We start from the raw sequence: 24,374 nt of genomic DNA, 5'->3' as shown, positions 1-24,374 counted from the left end.
TGCATATGGCCCTTAATTTTTGTGATAAAAAGAGTTCTATAGTCCTAAAAGCAATGCAATATTATACAATATTTAAAGGTTTTTATTTCATTCCTTTCAGGTTGGAAGCACGTTTCTGTGTAGTTTATGGAAACTCAGTCCAAAATAGGTGATAGATTCACTCTTTGCCTCTTTAGTTTAATTCCATTAAAAATACATGACTGTTAACATTTTTAGGAATTTTTAAATGTGTTTTTATTCATGGGGAAAATTCAGGAAATGTTCTACTGACAACATGAAACTGATCTTTCAAAGTACTTTGAGTGGTATCCATGAAGCTCTTCATTGAACTACCTTAAAATATTAATGATTTTTACAATGAGAAACACTTCACAATTCAAAAGTCATAAATTTAAAGAAAGTTAACATCTCAAGAGTTATTAAAATTGCTCTTATTTTGGGTAAGAAATCAGTTGAGTTTTCAGATAACATACAGGAAATCCAGTAAAATATTAATTTCAATTTTGAAGAAAGTTCAGTATAAATATTTCCTAAATATTGCATGGCACATACTTATACTAAAACACATTTATTTATTGTTTATCTGAGATTCATATTTAACAAGATATTTTCATTAGTTAAACCTGGCAACCATAGATATCAATGATTACTTCCCACATTCTTGTAAACTAAAGTTAGAATTCAATATTGTATACCATTTTAGGAATAAAATAATGGGAAAATAGAGATAGTGTTGGTTGTCTCACAAATTTGCATAGGTTATAGAAATACTTTTTCAGAGATTAAGACTGTCATTAAGAAATAATATAGTTGGGACCAGTGCTGTGGTGAAGCAGGTAAAGCCACCATCTGCAGTGCCGGCATCCCATGTGGGCACTGGTTTGAATCGTGTCTACTCCACTTCTAATCTAGCTCTCTGCTATGGCCTGGGAAATCGGTAGAAGATGGCCCAAGTCCTTGGGTCCCTGCTCACATGGGAGACCTGGAAGAAGCTCCCGTCTCCTGGTTTCAGATCAGGACAGCTCTGGCCGTTGTGGCCATAGGGGGATAACATGACAAAGAGGGAAAGAGGCGTATTTAATATAGAGAATTTCCCTAGAGTGAGAATTCAGAGAATTAGATGCAAAATCACTAACGGGTGGGGGAGGGGGTAAGATAGTGACAAAAAGTACCAACTCATCTCCCTGAAGGACTCATATCCCTGAAGGATAGATAAATATTTAAGTGAATCATAAAGCACATAACTACTTAATACATTTCAAGCCCTTGTATTAGATTCAATGATAAAATTAACTCAGAAAGAAGATCTCACTGAACAATAAATTTTGAAGTATTTGACTCACTCACACACCCCAAATTTTTTCCTCATACAACCTCAAGAGACTAGATGAAAATAAATGGAGTTCAGGAGTTGCTAGGAAATTAATCGGCAATAGGGATTTGAGTAAGTTGTGTTGTGACAACATTTACTCGAGTTTAAGAAAGTCAGTCGTGAGTACTGCCCTCATTAATTATTAATGAATTATGGCTCTAAAACACTAATTTCTCCATAGTTTAACATAGTACAAGGGTAGGCTGAATGACTTCTGAAAAAAGCTTATTTTATAGTTAGTTGTATGGATCATATTTCAAGAAAATGTAAACTCCATCTTAAAACCTTATAAAATATGAGTGAAATCATGGGAAGAAAGTTTTGTAAGCATAAATTTATATGCAGAACAAAAATAAAGTGAAATCATATGCATTAGAGGAATAATAAAATGAAATATTAAATGAAGAATTGGTGAGCCAGAATTGTATAATATGAAATCTCATTCTTTCAAGAGAAAAACAATATGTAGTCCACAGCATACTTTTATTTACTCAATTAAAAATAAAATTTTAAAAATAACAAGACATAATTGGAACTACAAAATATAAAGCAATTAAAAAGTACACCTCATCATAATTTTATATCACCAGAGGCAAATATGTATTTATATTTATGTTTAATCAACATAATTTGTACTTTGTGTCTGTTATTTTTAACAAGATGGTTTTTTGTTGTTTTTGTTGAGTAGGACTTATTAATATGTTCAGAATATTTTTTAAACTTTTATTTAATGGATATAAATTTCCAAAGTACAGAATATTGATTACAATGGCTTCCCCCTATAACGTCCCGCCAACCCACAACCCTCCCCTTATCCACTCCCTCTCCCCTTCCATTCACATCAAGATTCATTTTCGATTCTCTTTATATACAGAAGATCAGTTTAGCATACATTAAGTAAAGATTTCAACAGTTTGCTCCCACACAGAAACATAAAGTGAAAAATACTGTTTGAGTACTAGTTATAGCATTAAATCTCAATGTACAGCACACTAAGGACAAAGATCCTACATGAGGAGTAAGTGCACAGTGACTCCTGTTGTTGACTTAACAAATTGACACTCTTGTTTATGGCATCAGTAATCACCCTAGGCTCTCGTCATGAGCTGCCAAGGCTATGGAAGCCCCCTGAGTTCACTGACTCTGATCATATTTACACAAGGCCATGGTCAAAGTGGAAGTTCTCTCCTCCCTTCAGAGAAAGGTACCTCCTTCTTTGATGACCCATAATATGTTCAGAATATTAGTCTCTGATCAGATTAATGATTTGCAAGGACTTTTCCCCTTCTGTGATTTGTCTTTTCATTCTTTTGATGATGTTTTCTGATAGACAAAGTATTTTTAGTTTTGATGAAGTCAAATTTATATATTTTTCTTTTGTTGACTATGCTTCTTTTTTTTTTTTTTTTGACAGATAGAGTTAGTGAGAGAGAGAGAGACAGAGAGAAAGGTTTTCTTTCCATTGGTTCACCCCTCAAATGGTCGCTACGGCCACAGCTATGCCGATCTGAAGCCAGGACCCAGGTGCTTCCTCCTGGTCTTCCATTGGGGAGCAGGAACCCAAGTACTTAGGCCATCCTCCACTGCCTTCCTGGGCCACAGCAAAGAGCTGGACTGGAAGAGGAGCAACGGGGACTAGAACCCGGTGCCCATATGGGATGCCGGCGCCGCAGGCGGAGGATTAACCAAGTGAGCCTCGGCCCCGACTATGCTTCTGATATAATGTTGGATATTATATTTTTAAAATAATGGTTTATATTACTGTAATTAGTAAAGTAAATCCTCAATCAGTAATTCCTTGATATTGGAAATAGCTAATCATTTTAATAGCTATCAAAATAGCTATTTTGTGAAAATTTTTTCAATATTAATATTTTTTTGCTGTGTAACAGCATATTCACAGTTTACAGGGATTAGGACTCAACGATCCTTTTGAAACACAGGCTGGTGCATTATTCTGCCTACTATAAGTAGCTTAATGTAACATTCTGTGAAAGTTAACTTTATGTGTCACCTTGGCTAGGCCATGGGGGTGCCTAGAAATTGATCCAAATATTATTCTATGTGAATATGTGAGATTGTTTCTGTATGAGATCAACACTTGAAGCTGAAGCAGATTACTTCCCTAATATAAGAGGGCCTCATCCAATTAATTGAAGACCTGGACAGAGCAAAATGATGCAATACGAGGGATCTCCTCCTGCTGTCTGTTTAAGCAGGTCCTTTGAACTTTTCTAGTCTTTGTGCTCAGACTAACACATCAACTCTTGGCCATCACACCAGTTTGCTTTTGAACTGAAACCTACACTGTTGGCACTCCTTAGTCCCAGGCCTTTGGACTTGTTCTGGACTCACATGTTGTCTCTGTAGCATCCCCAGTGTGTTGACTGCAGATCTTAGGACATCTCGAGACCGGCCTAAGCACAAGATCTAAACCACTAAGAAGTTGATGGATGATGTCTGGATAGATAGATAGATGACAGACAGACAGACAAATAGATATCCTACTGGTTTGGATTTTCTGGAGGTTTCTGATTAAGATCCCTTCCATGTACATTATATTCATAGTTAGCTCAGTCTGATAGGACTAATATTACAAAATAAACTAGGTGAGTTAAACAACAAAAATTACTCCTCATATTTCTGGATGCTGGGAAGTCCCAGTGCTTCTGAGATAGCAATTTATTGTGGCTTAAATTTACATTTCCTCACTGACTTTGAAGTCTCTTTTGTTGAGAATATTTTCCTGTGTTTATTGAACATTCACATATCATCATGGAAGATACCTGTTCAAATCCTTTGTCTATTTTTAATTGGTTTATTTGTCTCCTTATTTAAGATTTCTCTACGTGAAGAGGCTTTAAAATGTAGAAAATTCAACCAAAATGTGAAAGCAAGAATATAAACTTTATTTCTCAATTTGGCTCCATCAGGTTCAAGATATATTTGTAAGTGATTATATCATCATTTAATCTATCTCTGAATAAATGACAATCCTGTGGATTTAACCATGCCAATGCAGTCTTTTCTATATCATTAACTAAAGAAAAAATGGACATTCTTAAGGATATTTTTAAAGATTTAATTATTTAAAAGAGTTACAGAGAGAGAGGGAGAGATATCTTATATCTACTGGTTCACTCCCCAGATGCCCACAAGGGCCAGGGATGAGTCAGGCCATGGCCAGGAGCCAAGAGGTTCATCTTGATCCCCCATGTAGATGGCAGGGGCACAAACACTTGGGCCATCTTCTGATGTATTTCCAAGGCCACCAGCAGGGAGATGGATAGGAATTGGAGCAGTTTGTATACACAAATCAATGCCCATATTGCATGCTGAGGTCAGAGATGGCAGCTTTACCCTCTATGCAACCATGCCAGCCCCATGTTGATAATTTATGATCAGGAAACAAATGAAATCAGAAGGAGCTAAATTGGGCCTATAAGGTAGATATATAAAGTAATATGTAACATAACAATTTCCAATTGAAACTCAAAACTGCCTTTGATGAGAAAAACGAGTGCGCATCTTGTCATAGCAGAGAAGGAATCACTAGTGAAGAATTCCTGAGCATTTTCTGCTTTCCCAATAAGCAGATGCTGTAATTCTCCTACGCTCCAAAAAATCAACAAGCAAAATACTCAGAACATCCAAAAGAATTGTCCACATAACATTTGCCCTTGTGCTATCCATTTTTGCCATATCTATACCACTTATCTTCTTAGTAGCCATCATTTTGATTATGCTTTGTATGGATCATCTTCTGTTACACTTAATAGAAGAAATGCTCCAGAATCTTGATATCAGTAGTATAACACTTCCATTAAAGCTCTGCTTGCATGTATAGCTGATCTGAGCACAACAGTTTTGGTATATGTTTAGCAGAAATTTTGCTCCACTTTAGTTTTTCAACCACGATTGTATAAGCAAAATCAACTGATATATCTTAGTGTTGATTATTGTTTCTGCAGTGGTCAATCTTCTTCAATTGGGATATGCACAAGATTATCATTTTCTTCATCAATTAATGTGGAAGACCTGCCACTGTAGGCTTTGTCTTTAATGCTGTTTCTGCCCTTCTTAAAATGAATTATCCACTTACAAATTGATGATTTCTCTGAAACATTGTCTTCATAAACTTATCATCAGCATCAGTGAGTTCACCATAAATTGGATGTTTGTTCTTTGATTTTAGCAGAAATCATGATGCTCTAATGGAAATTATTTTCTTTTTTTAACTTTTGTTTAATGAATATAAATTTCCAAAGTACAGCTTATGGATTACAATGGCTTCCCCCCCATAACGTCCCTCCCACCCGCAACCCTCCGTTTTCCCTCTCCCTCCCCCCTTCCATTCACATCAAGATTCATTTTCGGTTCTCTTTATATGCAGAAGATCAGTTTAGCATATATTAAGTAAAGATTTCAACAGTCTGCACCCACATAGAAACACAAAGTGAAAAATACTGTTTGAGTACTAGTTATAGCATTAAATCACAATGTACAGCACATTAAGGACAAAGATCCTACATGAGGAGTAAGTGCACAGTGACTCCTGTTGTTGACTTAACAAATTGACACTCTTGTTTATGGCCTCAGTAATCACCCTAGGCTCTTGTCATGAGCTGCCAAGGCTATGGAAGCCTTTTGAGTTCACCAACACCAATCTTATTTAGACAAGGTCATAGTCAAAGTGGAAGTTCTCTCCTCCCTTCAGAGAAAGGTACCTCCTTCTTTGATGACCCATTCTTTCCACTGGGATCTCACTCGCAGAGATCTTTCATTTAGTTTTTTTTTTTCTCCCAGAGTGTCTTGGCTTTCCATGCCTGAAATACTCTCATGGGCTTTTCAGCCAGATCTGCGTGCCTTAAGGGCTGATTCTGAGGCCAGGGTGCTGTTTAGGACATCTGCCATTCTATGAGTCTGCTGTGTATCTCGCTTCCTATGTTGGATCATTCTCTCCCTTTTTGATTCTATCAGATAGTATTTGCAGACACTAGTCTTGTTTATGTGCTCTCTTTGGCTCTTAGTCCTATCATTATGATCAATTGTGAACAGAAATTGATCACTGGGACTAGTGAGATGGCATTGGTACATGCCGCCTTCATGGGATTGAATTGGAACCCCCTGGTATGTTTCTAACTCTACCGTTTGAGGTAAGTCAGCTTGAGCATGTCCCGAATTGCACATCTCTTCCCTCTCTTATTCCCATTCTTATATTTAACAGTGATCACTTTTCAGTTAAGTTTCAACACTTGAGAATAACTGTGTATTGATTACAGTATTCAACCGAAAGTATTAAGTTGAACAAACAAACAAAAATACTAAGAGGGATAACGTATTAAGTTGTTCATCAACAGTCAGGGCAAGGGCTGATCAAGTCACCATTTCTCCTAGTGTTCATTTCACTTTAACAGGTTTCCTTTTTGGTGCTCAGTTAGTTGTCACCAGTCAGGGAGAACATATGGTATTTGTCCCGTTGGGACTGGCTTATTTCACTCAGCATAATGCTTTCCAAATTCCTAACAGGGATCACTTTTCAGTTAAAATTTAAACACCTAAGAATAATTGTGTGTTAATTACAGAGTTCAACCAATGGTACTAGAACAAAAAAAAATACTAAAATGGATAAAGTATTACATTGTACATCAACCGTCAGGACAAGAGTTGATCAAGTCACTGTTTCTCATAGTGTCCATTTCACTTCAACAAGTTTCCCCTTTGGTGCTCAGGTAGTTGTCGCCAATCAGGGAGAACATATGATATTTGTCCCTTTGGGACTGGCTTAATTCACTCAGCATGATGTTTTCCAAATTCCTCCATCTTGTTGCAAATGACCGGGTTTCGTTGTTTTTTGACTGCTGTATAGTATTCTATAGAGTACATGTCCCATAATTTCTTTATCCAGTCTACTGTTGATGGGCATTTGGGTTGGTTCCAGGTCTTAGCTATTGTGGATTGAGCTGCAATAAACATTAAGGTGCAGACAGCTCTTTTATTTGCCAGTTTAATTTCCTTTGGGTAAATTCCAAGGAGTGGGATGGCTGGGTTGAATGGTAGGGTTATATTCAAGTTTCTGAGGAATCTCCAGACTGACTTCCATAGTGGCTTAATCAGTTTTCATTCCCACCAACAGTGGGTTAGTGTCCCTTTTTCCCAACATCCTCTCCAGCATCTATTGTTGGTAGATTTCTGAATGTGAGCCATTCTAACCGGGGTGAAGTGAAACCTCATTGTGGTTTTGATTTGCATTTCCCTAATTGCTAGTGATCTTGAACATTTTTTCATGTGTCTGTTGGCCATTTGGTGGAAATTATTTTCAAATTGTATCCTTCCTAGTGCCTCAGATTCTTTTCAAACTTGTTATAACAAGTTAACATGAGTTTATTTTGATGAAGCAAAAATTGAAAGCAATGCATAATTTTTTCATGATATGTATTGTCCATGAGCTTTCTGGAGACCCATTGCATAATCTAAATAAAATTATTTAGCCGGCGCCGTGGCTCAATAGGCTAATCCTCCACCTTGCGGCGCCGGCACACCGGGTTCTAGTCCCGGTTGGGGCGCCGGATTCTGTCCCGGTTGCCCCTCTTCCAGGCCAGCTCTCTGCTATGGCCAGGGAGTGCAGTGGAGGATGGCCCAGGTGCTTGGGCCCTGCACCCCATGGGAGACCAGGAAAAGCACCTGGCTCCTGGCTCCTGCCAGGATCAGCGCGGTGCGCCGGCTGCAGCGGCGGCCATTGGAGGGTGAACCAACGGCAAAGGAAGACCTTTCTCTCTGTCTCTCTCTCTCACTGTCCACTCTGCCTGTCAAAAAAAAAAAAAAAATTATTTATCACATCTGATTTGCAAATATTTCTCATTCTTTAAGTCATACTTTCACTTCCTTCATGATGTCCTTTGAATCATAAAAGTTTTTAATGTTGCTATTTTGATCAACTTATTGCTCTTTTCTTTACTATGTGCCTTTGATTTCATGTCAAGGGAATATCCCCTGATGCAGAGTCATAAATGTTTATTTCTATGTTTTCTTCTGAGAATTTTGCTGTTCTAGCTATGAATTTTAGGTCTTGATCCCCTTTCAGTAACTTTTTCAACATTATGTACAGAATGGGATCAAGATTATTCTTTTATATGTGGCTAACTGCCAAGTACCATTTGTTAAAAGATTATTACTTCCCTTTAGTGTGGATGTGAATAATTATGACCCCACATATGTACCAAGATCTTAAGAAATACATACCTTCACTCACTGGCACCTTCTGGGTGAACAAGATGACTTCCAGGAAGGTACAAAATGCCTTGAGAGAGTCAGTAAAATAGACAAGACTTGAGTTTTGCATGGTGATTATGGGGATGGACTAAAGATCTCTATGTGTAGTTTGAAATTCTTTCCAACATTGAAGATGAAAAACCTAGACATTCTTATCATCCTGCTGAGTCCTGGGGCAAAAGTGATTGGCATAAAGATAGGGCTAAAATATTGCCGTGAGTGAAATATCAAAAACTGAGTCTGATTCTTTATTGCAGCAATCTATAAAATGAAACAAAAATTTTTGTAAGTCATGTAACTTGTATGGGCCTTGTATTTAACACATAGAAGCAATTATAATTGGTAAGTAAAAAGAAAAATAACCATATTCAAAAATGGAAAGAGAAATTCGTAAACACTTCTTCCGAAGCAAATATACAAATGGCGAAGAAAGATGTAAAAAGATGTTCAACGCCCTTAACCATAGGAAACTCCAAATCAAAACCATAATTAGATACTATTTCATATCCAGTGGGGTAACTAAAAATAAGAAAGACAAATAATAAGTGCTGATGGGGATATGCAGAAATTTTTATAGTCATATATTGTGTGGGATTGCAAAGTAGTACAGCTACACTGGATAACGGCTTGTCAGTCTTCAAAGCCTAAAACACAGAGTTACAATGCAAGTAGGAAGTTACACTCACAGGTATATATCCAAGAGAGTTGAAAATATATCTGAAGAAAACACATACTTACATACATGCTCATAATAGAAGCATTATTCATAATACTCCAGAAATGGGAATAAACAAATGTGCGTCAACTGATGAGCGAAATGTATTCACACAATTAAAGATTATTTAGTGATAAAAGGAATGGCACACTGATGCATGCTACAACATGAATGAATCTTAAGACTTTTAAACTCAGAGAGAATACAGTGATGGACTAGTTGCCTACATGAGCAAAAATAGTTCTGGTCATCATCTATTATCTTGCTATAGCCATTTGAGGGAAAGAGGAAAATTGCCCATTATCATTAGAGCTGTACTGAAAATGTATTAAGCCAAGCTTTCCACCAAGAGCCCAAAGTCACCATGATGCTGATCATGGAGGCAAGGGACGTTTAGGGGCCTATCCTGCTCCTGATCAGCTGATGAAGTTAATATGCTTCTTTTCTGATTGCAAAGCCTAGGATGGCACATCAGGTATTCAGTCATCTACACCAGAGCAGGCAGACAAAGCAGGGAAGAATTTATAGAATGTGAATCCAAAGATGAATTGAAATTGTTTTTAAAGAAAGACAGGGAAAAAGACAAGGGACACACATATGTTGAAGTATTCAAGTCCAACAGAGTTGAAATGGATTAGCTGTTGAAGCATAGTAGTCTGCATCATCCTGATGCTGCCAGTGATAGTTCAGTCTGGCTTAGAGGACTCCCATTTGGCAGTAACAAAAAACAGATTGGTCAGTTCTTTTCAGGGTTGGAAATTGTGCCAAATGGGCTGACACTGATGATACACTTTCAGGAATAGAGCACAGGGAGACCTTCATGCAGTTTGTTTCACAGTAGATAGCTGAAAAGACACAAGAAATGAACAGGGCACAAGTACATTGAAATCTTCAAGAGTAGCCAAGCTGAAGTCTGAAGCCAATATAATCCCCTCAGACGCTCATAACTATGCAGTGACCAGATCCCTATAAGAGGCCCTGGGCTGGCAGGGGAGTTAAAGCATTGGCAGGGAAGCTGGGTTTGAATGGGTGAGGTAAGGTGCCTGTGTTGAAGGGTATGGAGACTAGAATGACTATGGTGGTTATAATGATGGGCATAGTTTTAGATGTGATAGATTTGGAAGAGACCTCAATTACTGTTTCTCAGTAATGCCTGATCATTAATATGGAGATGATGGATCCAGTTACCAGAGCACCACATGGCACTGTGTACACATGAGGGGTTACCTTACATAGCCACTGAGAATGATATTTATAATTTTTTCTCATCTCTAATCCAATGAGAGTCCATATTGGCAGAGTTCCTGGTAAAGCAGATGTTGAATTTGCGACTCATCAAGATGCAGTGCAGGTATGGCAGGAGATAAAGCTAATATGCAATTCAGTTATTCAGTTTTGAGGAGCTTTTCTTGAATTCTGCAGGAACAGAAGAGAGGATTAAGATATTAACTATGTAGAAATCTTTTGGACTTGTATGGCAGGGGCAGTTCTTAGTGCTTGTGGTAGCCAAATGATGGGAGGAATGGGCTTATCAAACCAGTCCAGTTACGAGGGTTCTGCTAGCCAGCAGCTGAGTGGTAGTTATGGAGGTGGTCAGAGAAGAATGAGTGAATATGAACACGTTTGGCAGGAGGATAGAAGGGACTCTCAGTCTAACCTCATTTAGGTATAGAAGATGTATTAAAAATTATTGCAGACATAAATGTTGTGCATTTATGGGAGTGGAATAGAGTGGGGGTATGTCTAGTACATCCAGTATGACTGGCAAATTAGAGATACAATTAATTTTCATCAATTTTGGTCACGTTGTTTCTTTCTTCTTTGTTTCTTTCTCTTTCCTTTTTTTAAGAAAACAAATATTAAGTTTAATAATTTTGCATTATAGGCTTGCAATTTATGCTTACTTTACAGTGAAAGTCAAGATTTTTTAAGACTTTAAGTTCAATCACTTTAAATACTGAAACATATAATAAAGTTCAGTACTGACCATAACTGTTAAAGCAAATTTCAGCTTTTTTCAAATTCATTGTGTTGTAGGATTATAAATAAAGCAGGAAGCATATTTAGGTTAAAGCAGTTTCACTTATGTTAAATGTTGCTCTTATTCCACAATGCATTGAAAACTTTAGATCTGTGTTGAGAATCATGCTTTTCAGTAAAACTCGAATACAGGAGCTTTGTCTATGATTCAAAATGAAAACATTCAGCATGTCTGTTAATTGTAGGGTTTTTTTTTATTTAAAATCCTGCAAGGCATCTGAGTGCACACTTTAACCTTTTTTTAAGATATGGGACAATTTTGAGAGGCAAAGACAGTATTCCAGGAATTGGACTGTATTGTTTTTATGAAATTTTAAGACTTTGATAAAATCTCTCCTTGGATTTTGATTTCTAGTTAGATGTACTGTATTTAGTGGATCTTGTTAAATAAATCTTCCTTTGAAAAACTGGGAAATCAAGAACCCAGTCACAAAAGACTTCACATTTTATTATTCCATCTGTAGGAAACATACAGAAAAAGGCCACTCCATAGACAGAACGTAGATCAGTGGTTGTCTAATAAAGTTAAGAGGGAGGGATTGGAAGTGATTCTTTAATGATATGAGATTTATGTTTTTTGGGGAGGAGAGTTTGAAATATTCTAAAATCAGATAGTGATGATGGCTGCACAACTCTGTAAATATACTAAAAATTATTCATATGCATATTTCAAATGTTTGAATTGTGTGATATTGTTGAATTACATCCCAAAAAACACACAGCAGAGTGGACTGAATTTATTTCATGATAATGTACTATACATACTGTGTAAGAACTAAAAGAAAAGAGCTCATAGGCCTCGAACATGAAGAAAACAAGGACATGTAAATTCTAATTATGATCATTTCTTTGTTCGGTTACACTATATACACGTGCTGAAACATTGAACTGTATCACATAAATGTAAAAGTATTGTAGGCTAATAAAAAATAAGTAGTAAAAATACTGTGCATAAAATTATAAATATTTCATATTTCCCTTGTTGAAAATTGAATGAAATGTATTTTTTCCAGATTTCTTATTTAAAACTCACTCTTTGGTGTTCTCTATGTCTTGGCATTTAAGATGCTGGTTAGCACAACAGTGTCCTGTATCAAAGTGCCTAGTCCTAATTCCCAGCACTGGTTTCTGACTCCAGCTTTCTGTTTATTCAGACCTTGGGAGGCAGCAATGATGGCTCAAGTAATTGAATTTCTGTCATCTGTATGGGAGACCTCGATTGAGTTCTCAACTCCCAGCTTTGACCACAACCCAGCCCCAGCCATTGTGGGCATTTGAGAAGAGAACCAGCAGATAGGAGTTCTCTCTATCTGGTTCTATCTCTATCTCTATCTCTATCTCTATCTCTATCTCTATCTCTATCTCTATCTCTATCTCTATCTCTATCTCCTCTATCTATCTCTCTCCATCTCCATCTCCATCTCCATCTCCATCACTATCTTACCTCTTCTAAACAATCAAATAAATCAAATTTTGAAAGCATAATCCTATAGCCATACTACAGTGCACATCTGTATCTGAGGTTGTATGGTTGACACATCCCAAATATCAATAATAAAACATAAATTTTGATCAACTTAGTAAAAAAAGAAAGAGGAATCCTACAGGCCCAAAATATTTTATTTTTTAAAAGGTTTGTTTCATTTATTTGAAAGGCAGAGCTACGGACAGGGAGAGGCAGAGGCAGAGAGAGAGAAGTCTTCCACTTGCTGGTTCATTCCCCAAATGACTGCAATAGCCAGAACTGACCAGACTGAGGCCAAGAGCCTGGATCCAGGTGTTCCATCCTGATCTCCCATGTGGGTGCAGGGATCCAAGCACTTGGGCCATCTTCTGCTGCTTTCCCAGAGCACATTAGCAAGGAGCTGGTTTGGAAGCTGAGCAGCCGAGACTCAAACCAGTGTCCACATGAGATGACAGTGCTGCAGGCTGCAGCTTAACCCACTGTACCACAGTGCCAGCCTCCCAAAAGTGTTTTTAAAAGTAACGTTTGTGATCCTCTTTGCATTTATGTGCAAATTTCAGAAGGGATTTATTTTAACTCAATATTATGCTAGAATGAGAAACATAATTGTTACATGAGGTGGTAATGAAAATTATTTGAAGAATATTACTTTTCAAGGCCCAAATTGATGCATTGAGTTGGGCTTCCATTATTTTTCCCTTGAAGATGCACTATTTTTAGTTGTGTTGCTATAATTTCATGTGCAAGAATCCACTGGCAATGAAGCCCTGATTGTGCGGAGTTGTGATGTTCAGGTTCACTCACAGCCAGTGTCTCTTAGTGCTGGGTGATCATGAAAGCTTGTTAGGGCCAGTCATGTCTAATGACTATGGCACAAGTTAGGATGATAGCTTATGTGACCACTCTGTCTAAAAATGTTTCTATGGTCCTATGATCAATGACCTATTTAGTAAGCTAAATTATTTTATTAAAAAATCATTTCTCATAACCACTTGAAGGATACATGATGACCTGAGAAAGGAATACAGGAAGGAAAGGAAGCAATTTTCATAAAGATCAATATAGTGTAGAGATTCTCACCCAGGGTGATTTTTCTTCCTGGGCAATATTTGGTGATGTATGGAAGTGGCTTGGTACACCTTCTCAGAGGAGAGACAGAAGAAGAGGGGATGCCCTTTTAGTGAGTAGAGACTAGCATAGTGCTAAACATTCTAAGATGTCCAGGACAAATGATACAGACGGGGCTGGCTCTGTGGAATAGCTACCATATGGGCACCAACCACAATCCCAGCTGCTCCACTTCCAATTCAGCTCCCTGCTAATGTGCCTGGGAAAGCAGAGGAAGATTGCCCAAGTGCTTGAGCCCCTGCACACACATAGGAGACTGAGAAGAAGCTCCTCACTCCTAGTTTTAGCCTGGCCCAGTCCCAATAGTTGTGGCCATTTGGGGAGTGAACCAGTGGATGGAAGATCTCTCTCTCTCTCTCCCCCCCTCTCTCTTTCTCTTTGTAATTCTGACTTTAAAATAAATAAATCTTTTTTAAAAAAAGTTATCTACAACAAAAATTATCTGGTATAAAATGCCTGTAAGACTAAGGTTGAGAAACTTCAGAGTTTACATTTCAGGGAGGGAATACAAAGCGTGTTGGTATACCTATCTATACTTTAATTAAATGAAGTAGTTATGCTTTGTGGATTCATTTATTTGCTCATTATAGTTAATAGAAGGCATTGAAAAAAGAAGGCAGGAAACATGGAAAGAAAGAAGTGGAAAAGAAGAGAAGAAAATTGAAAACAGAATCCTGGACAGACTGATGACAGGAAATAAATTCAAATATATATCATATATTTTTGGAAATTTTTAAACTTTCAGAGAAACAATAATTGTCAACCTACTAGAATAAAATAAAATACATTTATCATACCAGTTTATTTTATTAAGAAAAATAACATATATAAGAAAATATCACATAAAATAAGATAGTAAATTAATTTTAGTTGTATCAGTATAAAGTGTTAATATATTTGTAGCAAAGTAAATTTGATCATGAAAATTCATGCAGCCATAAATGTTAAGAACGTTATTGAATATTATGTCATATTAATAATTCAGAAAGTTAAGAAATTCTCCTTAGATTGATGCAATGTGCCCAATATAGTTCAATGCTATAAACATTTTAAATTGGTAAGAAGATAATTTCTTATTATGATAAAATACAGCTGTTGAATCATAATAATAGCCAGTTTAACATGATGAATACTATAAAAACTCACATTGAAATTAGGAAAAAAAATCATCATTTAATTTTTAGATATTTCTAGAAATCCAAAATAGTCCAATATGAATTTTTTTTTATTTGACAGGTAGAGCTGGTGAGAGAGAGAGACAGAGAGGAAGGTCTTCCTACCATTGGTTCATTCCCCAAATGGCCGCTGCGGCCGGCGCTGCACCAATCTGGAGCAAGGTGCTTCCTCCTGGTCTCCCATGCAGGTGCAGGGCCCAAACACTTGGGCCATCCTCCACTGCCTTCCCGGGCCACAGCAGAGAGCTAGACTGGAAGAGGAGCAACCAGGACTAGAACCCTGCACCCAAATGGGATGCCGGCATCGCAGGCGGAGGATTAACCTAGTGAGCCAAGGTGCTGGCCCCCTCCAATATGAATTTAAATAAAAATAAATGTTGGAAACTCTGTGGATTCTGCCCTAGTCTTTTTTTTTTTTTTTTTTTTGACAGAGTCGACAGTGAGAGAGAGAGAGAGAGAAAGAGAGAGACAGAGAGAAAGGTCTTCCTTTGCCGTTGGTTCACCCTCTAATGGTCGCCGCGGCCGGCGCGCTGCGGCCGGCGCACCGCGCTGATCCAAAGGCAGAAGCCAGGTGCTTCCTCCTGGTCTCCCATGGGGTGCAGGGCCCAAGCACTTGGGCCATCCTCCACTGCCTTCCCGGGCCACAGCAGAGAGCTAGACTGGAAGAGGAGCAACCAGGACTAGAACCCTGCACCCAAATGGGATGCCGGCATCGCAGGCGGAGGATTAACCGAGTGAGCCAAGGTGCTGGCCCCCTCCAATATGAATTTAAATAAAAATAAATGTTGGAAACTCTGTGGATTCTGCCCTAGTCTTTTTTTTTTTTTTTTTTGACAGAGTCGACAGTGAGAGAGAGAGAGAAAGAGAGAGACAGAGAGAAAGGTCTTCCTTTGCCGTTGGTTCACCCTCCAATGGTCGCTGCGGCCGGCGCGCTGCGGCCGGCGCACCGCGCTGATCCAAAGGCAGAAGCCAGGTGCTTCCTCCTGGTCTCCCATGGGGTGCAGGGCCCAAGCACTTGGGCCATCCTCCACTGCACTCCCTGGCCACAGCAGAGAGCTGGACTGGAAGAGGGGCAACTGGGACAGAATCCGGCACCCCGATCAGGACTAGAACCCGGTGTGCCGGCGCCGCAAGGTGGAGGACTAGCCTGTTGAGCCGCGGTGCCGGCCCATCTGCCCTAGTCTTTTCAACATTGTTGTCCATAAGATTTTGGGCTGTGTTCTCACTTAACCTCCTTTAGGTAAGAATCTGAAAACAATGAGATTTCATTGTTTAAATTCCTAAATATAATTTTTATTAAAATGCAATATCTATAAGAGGAATAACCCCTATGGAATCCTTAACTTTGAATCAGTCCTCATGTTCATTGCTACTCTACCAATTTTTTCTTGACTGCATCCCAAACACCCCTAGGCAGAGATGGGATAAAACTCTTGCATGGACTAAAAATGTAAGTTTCGGCCGGCGCCATGGCTCACTAGGCTAATCCTCCGCCTTGCAGCGCCGGCACACCAGGTTCTAGTCCCGGTCAGGGCACCGGATTCTGTCCCGGTTGCCCCTCTTCCAGGCCAGTTCTCTGCTGTGGCCCGGGAGTGCAGTGGAGGATGGCCCAAGTGCTTGGGCCCTGCACCCCATGGGAGACCAGGAGAAGCACCTGGCTCCTGCCATCGGATCAGCGTGGTGCGCCGGCCGCAGCGCGCTGGCCACGGTGGCCATTGGAGGGTGAACCAACAGCAAAGGAAGACCTTTCTCTCTGTCTCTCTCTTTCTCTCTCTCTCTCTCTCACTGTCCACTCTGCCTGTCAAAAAAAAAAAAAAAAGAATGTAAGTTTCACATGTGCAGTTTTTGTAAGTGTTGTTTATTCATTTGAATGGCAGCACAATGGGAAGGGAGGAATGGAGAGGCAGAGGGAAGCAAGGGGAGAGGGAGAGGGAGAGGTAAGATCTTCCATCTGCTGGTTCAATCTACAAATGTTCACAAAAACAGAACTGGATTAGGTTAAGTCAAGAGCCAGGAAATCCTTTAGGTCTCCCCATCAACTGCTGCCTTCACAAGCACAATAACAGGAAGCTGGATGGGGAATGGAATAGCTGGGATTCTAACAGGCACTCCCCTATAGGACCCCATCCTCACAAGCTACTATTCAATTGCTGTGCCACTGGGCAAAGGGTAACTCTCTGCTTACTTCTGTTTACACTTCAAACAAGTGATATGTACAGTTTTTATTTTCTGTGTCCCTGTTTTGTTGAGAAATTGATTAAAATGCTGTTATCAGCTGAATATAATAAAGAATGGGCATATTTTGTGTGCATCTGCTTTAGAAAAAAACTGCTATGTCACAATACCTACCACATATTGGTAACTTTTAAGAACCACAAACTCAATATCTAACTTCTCAAAATCATCTTCAACTCCACACTGCTGTATAGAAATGCCATGTATCAAGTTTGAACCAACACAAGAGTACTGTTGTCTAGTCTGTGAGGAGACATTTGCTAATGAGAACTCCCTTCTGATGTAAGCACAAACTAACATCTTCCTCAGAGCAAACACAAGCTCTAATATAAATGGTTCCTGGGTTAGCATTCCCATTACTAAGATGGATTAGTTTAACAGCTGGCACTTAGTTTGAGACAGGTGGAAGAGAAGAAAAAGTCTCCAGCACTGTGCAGGCAGCAAGGAGGCTCTGCTCCTACTGATCCCTCTCAAAAATGTGGAATAATTATATTGCTCACAAGCGAATAATACTGCCTCTGTGTGTCTCCATACTCCTGCTTGTGGAAAAGGGAAAACATTCTCCTTATAAGCTGTGAACTGGGACCAGCACTGTGGAGTAGCAGGTTAATGCACTGACTGCAATGCTGGCATCCCATAGGAACACTGGCTGTTCCACATCTGATCCAGCTCCCTGCTAATGTGCCTGGGAAAGAAGTGGAAGATGGTCCAAGTCTTTGGGCCTCTACACCCATGTGGAAGACCCGGATTGTGGGGAGCAACTGAGACTAGACTAAGTTACTGGAATTAAGACTTATTCTATGCATCTGCTCTCCCACAATATGGCTCTGAGGGAGCAAACAACCTCTACACAGCTGCCTCGTCAGTTTGATAAGCTGCAGGAGCTGATCCTGCTCCTGATTGGAGGAGAGCAGCGTGCTCGGCGTGTGGGCAGCAGAGTTGGGATTGGTGGAAGAGGACTATAAAGGAGGAGAGAGACAACATGCACCGGGAACACCTGAGGAACATCTGAGCAGCCCCCGAGAGAGCCGGCCGGTGGTGTGCTGCTCCACCGCGGAAGCGGGGAAAGCGGTGGGGGGTGCCACCCCTCCACGGAGGTGGAGGGGCCGACAGCTAACCCGGGTCGGCGTCGTTCCTCTGCGAGTGAGGGAACGGCAGCTAACCCGGGAAGGGCCGAGCAGACAAAAGAACAGAGCAGGGTCCAGCGTTGTTCCTCCGCGAATGGGGGAGCGACACCAGATGAAGTTCCTGGTTCCTGGCTTCAACCTAGCTGAGCCCTGACCATTTGCAGTCATTTGGGAAGTGGGAGTGAACCAGTGGATGGAAGATGTCTTCTATTTCTCTCTCTCTCTCTCCCTGCTTTTCAAGTAATAAATCTTAATTTAAAACAAAGATGTGAATTGCCATGTATCAGGTAACCTACCTAATACAGAAAAAACATGTGTTCTCAAAGTTTGCTTTATTCTCATACTTTTATTCTCCTTGTTAATTTCAAAAACCTGATTAAAACCTTTTTTATTCTAATTTCTGAGACATTCAAACTGTAATACTACCTTACCGGAGAGTCACAAGGGTAGGGAAAGTACAATTTTAAAGCTGCTTTTCCATTAGTAAAAATAAGTTGTATTTAATTATGTAAAATATCTGTATAAATTAATAAATTAGATTATAATATTTATTTAAAATATATACTGATTCACCAATTAAAGGTGAATGAAAACCAAGCTATTTATTTTAGAAAACTCTTATTCACCATAATTAATGCTGAGAATTAAGTGCTAGTTACTGAATTAGAATAATAATTTACACTTAACAGATTTATTTATGGGACCGATGTTGTGGCACAGTTAGATTAAACCACTACCTACAGCACCAGCATCCCATATGGGCACCAGTTCAAGTCCTGGGTGCTCCACTTCTGATTCAGCTCTCTGCTAATATATTTAGGAAAGGAGCTGAGGATGGCCCAATCCTTGGTCCCTTGCCATCCATATGGGAGACCCAGATGAAACTCCTGACTCCTGGCTTTGGTTTGTCCCAGCTCCAGCTGATGTGGCCATTTGGGGAGTGAATCAGTGGATGGAAGATCGCTCGCTCGCTTGCTCACTCTTGCTGTCAGCCACTGTCCCTCCCTCCTTCTCTCTCTCTCTCTCTGAATTCTGCCTTTACAATAAAATACATAAATATTTTTAAAAAGCTGTTTTTTTTTTTTTTTGACAAGCAGAATTCCAGAGAGAGAGAAAAAGGGAGAGAGAAGACTTTTCCACCCTGTGATTGGTTCACTCCCAAATTGCCACAACTGGGTCAGGCAGAAGCCAGAAGCCAGGACCTGGAGTGTCATCTGGATCTCTATATGGGTGGAAGGGGCCCAAGCAATTGTACCATCTTCCACTGCCTTCCCAAGCACATTAGTAGGCAACTGGGTTGGAAGAGGTGTAACCAGGACTGGACTGGCACTTCCTTATGGGAGGGCAACATTACAAGCAGAACTTTAACCTGCTGAGCCATGATGCTGGCCCCAATAATTTAAACTATTATCTTGATTTTATTTTTTAGCATATGTATATCCAAATTTCTGATTTATGAATAGGAAGTTGGTTTAAGTTATATCCTACACATCGCAAGGAATAGCAAAGACTAAAGAAACCTCTGCATTTTTGCCTCCCCCCAAGATTTATTTTATTCAAAAGGCACACTTACAGAGAGGCAGAAACCTCTGGTAGATTTTGCCCTACTTTAAAATTAGTTCATAATAGAAACATCAAGTTATCTAGATATCCATGAAAAGAATCAGCTCTTTTCGAATCAATATAAGTTGATCATTGAGTAATTGAATGGCATAGTTCAGTCAATTTTATTCACTCACTTGGGAGGGATGAAAAAATAATCCATCTATTGACTTAAGTCTCTATCATATCAGCATGATCACACACACAAAGGAAATGATGGTCAACATCTGAGACCACAGAATTCCCATTAACTTTTCCTTTATGCAAATGTTCCAAGCTGAGATAGCTGAGCTACTCTGAGAGTTTTCAGTATCTATTCATACTCTTTTGTTTGTTAAATAGGAATTCAGAAGTAAGCCTATATTTTCCTTTCCATATTTTCGGAGTAATCCATTAACTTTCAAAACAAATTGTATTTAGAAAGCTCGTCAGTAAAAATCATCAGTGAAAAGTCGGCTGATAACACCTGATGGAGGGAGGAGGCAAGATGGCAGAATAGGAAGGGAGCACACTGATAGTCCGGGGAGAGACAGTTTAATAACAGTGGAGATACTGCAGGTTCAAGGAAGAGTAGGGGAAGAAACAGCAGAAGAAACTCTTCCGGAACGAGTGATTCACAGTGGACCTGTGTGGAGAGCATGAGAACCCACAGTTCGGGATACCAGCAGCAAACTCAACACACCAGCGCTGGAACGTGAGGTGAGCCGAACCTCAATAGCCCGAGACACCGGCAGGCAAGTGGAAAGAGGAGACTAGAGGGAACAACCCTGGGGGGAAAAGTTCACCAGACTAACTAGAAGAGAGAGAGAAAAAAAAGTGACTGATACGGACACGGGTTTCTCTCTCTCCGTTCACCTCTCAAAGGCGAGCAAGACAAAGAGCAGGTGCCATCTTGGACATACGTCATAAGCAGAGCGACCTCAGGTCTGCACCGGCCCTGAGCCTAGCAGGAAAACCTGACTCAGGGTGGAGCGAATTAACAGGAGATTAGGACCTAGTAAATTTGTGGTGCTACTGAACTGAGACTGTGAAAACAGAGACGGTGGGGGAGAGAACTCACGGAATTCATGTGAGTACTCTCCAGAGACGCTACAATTCCATAACTTTGGCAACCCAGTGGGAGACTGAAGGAGAATTTGAGCCCACTCTGAGGGCAGAACAGATTCCCTGTGTGGTCCTTGGGAAAGAGCTTCCGATCTCTGGCTCCTGTGGGTATATCATTGCCTGGTAACTACCTCCAACTTCGTTCAGCTGTGTGGAATTACTTCCCTTTTGGATCAAAAAAAAGAAAAAAGAAAAAAAAAGAAAGCAAGAGAGAGAGAGAGAGATCTACCACGCCTAACCTGGGAGTGTCACCTTTGGCACACCAAACAGAGCTCTCAGGCCACACCCATCTCAAGCCTCTAAGGCTCCATCAAAAACAGACAGTCCACTTAATCTAGAGTCATAGTATAACAAGAAAAAGCACCACAGTGAAGAAACCAAATACCTCCAATATGCCAAATAACAAACGCAAAAACCGTGGTAATAAAAACAAAGAAGTCACTATGACGCCCCCAAATGAAAAAGACACCCCAATTCAAGATTATGAAGATGATGACATAGAAGAAATGCAAGAAGTAGATCTCAAAAAAATTGATAAGAACATTAAGAAGTTCTCAAAAACAAATTCTTGAACTACAGAAATCCTTAATGGACAAGACAGAAAATCTCTCTCGTGAAAATGAAATATTAAGGAGGAATCAAAATGAAATGAAACAACTAGTACAACAGGAAACTGTGATAGTGACGAGAAATCATAATGAAGTGAAGAATTCAATAGATCAAATAAACAACACATTAGAGAGCCTTACAAAAAGAATGGGTGAAGCAGAAGAGAGAATATCGGACTTAGAAGACAGAGAACAGGAAAGGATACAGTCAGACCAAAGAAAAGAAGAGGAAATTAGAAATCTAAAACATATTGTCGGGAATCTTCAAGATACTATTAAAAAACCCAACATTTGGGTTCTAGGAGTTCCTGAAGGCATGGAGAGGGAGAAAGGATTAGAAGGCCTTTTTAGTGAGATATTAGCAAAAAATTTCCCAGGTTTGGAGAAGGACAGAGAAATCCTAGTACAGGAAGCTCACAGAACCCCTAATAAACATGACCAAAAGAGATCCTCACCACGACACGTTATAATTAAACTCTCCACAGTGAAACATAAAGAAAAGATCCTAAAATGTGCAAGAGAGAAACGTCAGATTACTCTCAGAGGATCTCCTATTGAAGAGTTAAAATTGTATATGTGCGGGTGTAAAAAGTTAAGCTTAAGCTTACAGGTTTAAACCTTGCTGGTACAGCTGTAAAAAAAGACAGAGTAGCACCTTGGCAGTAGGGACTCCATTTTGGAGCACTTGAGACTGCATTCTGGGAAAGCACCCCCCCACTGTGAGACTCTGGTCTGAAACTATGATCTCAAATAGTCGGACAATAGCAGTGCACTACATCACTCTTGGCAGAGCACAAAAACCCCCTAGCATGATTGCTCAAGCTTAAAAGTAAAAAGGTTGCACCTGGGTTACCTGGGCTAATAATAAAGATGTGATTTGTCTGTTTCTTACATTAATGTCAAGTCCTAATTGCTAATTGTAATATTGTAACTGGTATTGTCAAGATTATGATAAATATTAATTTCACTTAGGTTTTAGGTTATGTTGACCCCAGTAACCATATACTCTCTTTTGATTTTATGTACTCTCTTTTGATTTTAGCAACTGTGTATAGCAACCGTGCATAGCAACCATGTATTCCCCCCTTCCCGGTTTTGTGGTTTTTGCCTTTATAAACCCAAACCTTTGGTTATTCGGGGCTGCTCTGTTCATGTATGATCAGACAGCCCCAGCATGCTGGATAATCAATAAAGCTTCCCCTTGCTGTTTGCATAAGAGATGTCTCTTGGTGACGTTTTTCGGGCAGTCGACTCTAACACTATCAGACTCACAGTTGACTTCTCATCAGAAACCCTACAAGCTAGGAGGGAATGGCGAGATATAACCCAGGTACTAAGAGAGAAAAACTGCCAGCCCAGAATATTATATCCTGCAAAGCTATCATTTGTGAATGAAGGTGAAATAAAGACTTTTCATAGCAAACAGCAATTGAAAGAATTTGTCGCCACTCATCCAGCCCTGCAACAGATGCTTAAAGATGTGTTGCACACAGAAACACAGAAACACGGTCATCAATATGAAAGAAGGTAAAGGAAGGAAACCTCACAGCAAAATATCACAGGGAATTCAAAGCATATATTAGAACTTATCTTTGGCAAATGGCAGGGCAAAGTTACCACTTATCATTAGTCACATTGAACGTTAATGGCCTGAACTGTCCAGTTAAAAGACACCGATTGGCTGATTGGGTTAAGGAACAAAACCCATCTATTTGCTGCTTACAAGAAACACATCTTTCCAACAAAGATCCATACAGACTGAAAGTGAAAGGCTGGAAAAAGATATACCATGCCAACAGAAATGAAAAAAGAGCCAGTGTAGCCATCTTAATATCAGACAACATAAACTTTACCACAAAAACTGTTAGGAGAGACAAAGAGGGACACTATATAATGATTAAGGGATCAATTCAACAAGAAGATATAACAATTATCAATGTATATGCACCTCACTACAGGACACCGGTTTATCTAAAAGATTTGTTAACGGACTTAAAGGGAGACTTAGACACCAATACAATAGTACTGGGGGACTTCAATACTCCACTCTCAGAAATAGACAGATCAACAGGACAGAAGATCAACAAGGAGACAGTAGATTTAAATGACACTATAGCCCAAATGGATCTAACAGATATATACAGAACTTTCAGTCCTACAGCTAAAGATTTTACATTCTTCTCAGCAGTACATGGAACCTTCTCTAGGATTGACCACATACTAGGCCATAAAGCAAGTCTCAGCTAATTCAAAAGAATTAGAATCATACCTTGCAGCTTCTCAGACCATAAAGGAATGAAGTTGGAAATTAGCAACTCAGGAATCCCTAGAGCATATGCAAACACATGGAGATTGAACAACATGCTCCTGAATGAAAAATGGGTCATAGAAGAAATTAAATGAGAAATCAAAAATTTTCTGGAAGTAAATGAGGATAACAGCACAACATACCAAAACTTATGGGACGCAGCAAAAGCAGTGTTAAGAGGAAAGTTTATATCAATAGGTGCCTACATCAAGAAATTGGAAAG

The 24,374-nt window shown here is 39.5% G+C and overlaps 1 pseudogene; it reads left to right on the top strand.

The window, feature by feature from the left end:
* Window positions 1-11,025, top strand: part of LOC100349517 (heterogeneous nuclear ribonucleoprotein H2-like) — an 86,572-nt pseudogene extending 75,547 nt beyond the window's left edge.
* The last annotated feature ends 13,349 nt before the right edge of the window (window positions 11,026-24,374 follow it).

This window comes from Oryctolagus cuniculus, chromosome 8, assembly GCF_051225735.1.
Source record: "Oryctolagus cuniculus isolate XC-2025 breed Fujian yellow rabbit chromosome 8, ASM5122573v1, whole genome shotgun sequence".
NCBI classification, from domain to species: domain Eukaryota; kingdom Metazoa; phylum Chordata; class Mammalia; order Lagomorpha; family Leporidae; genus Oryctolagus; species Oryctolagus cuniculus.
This window is presented reverse-complemented; position numbering and strand designations above follow the sequence as displayed.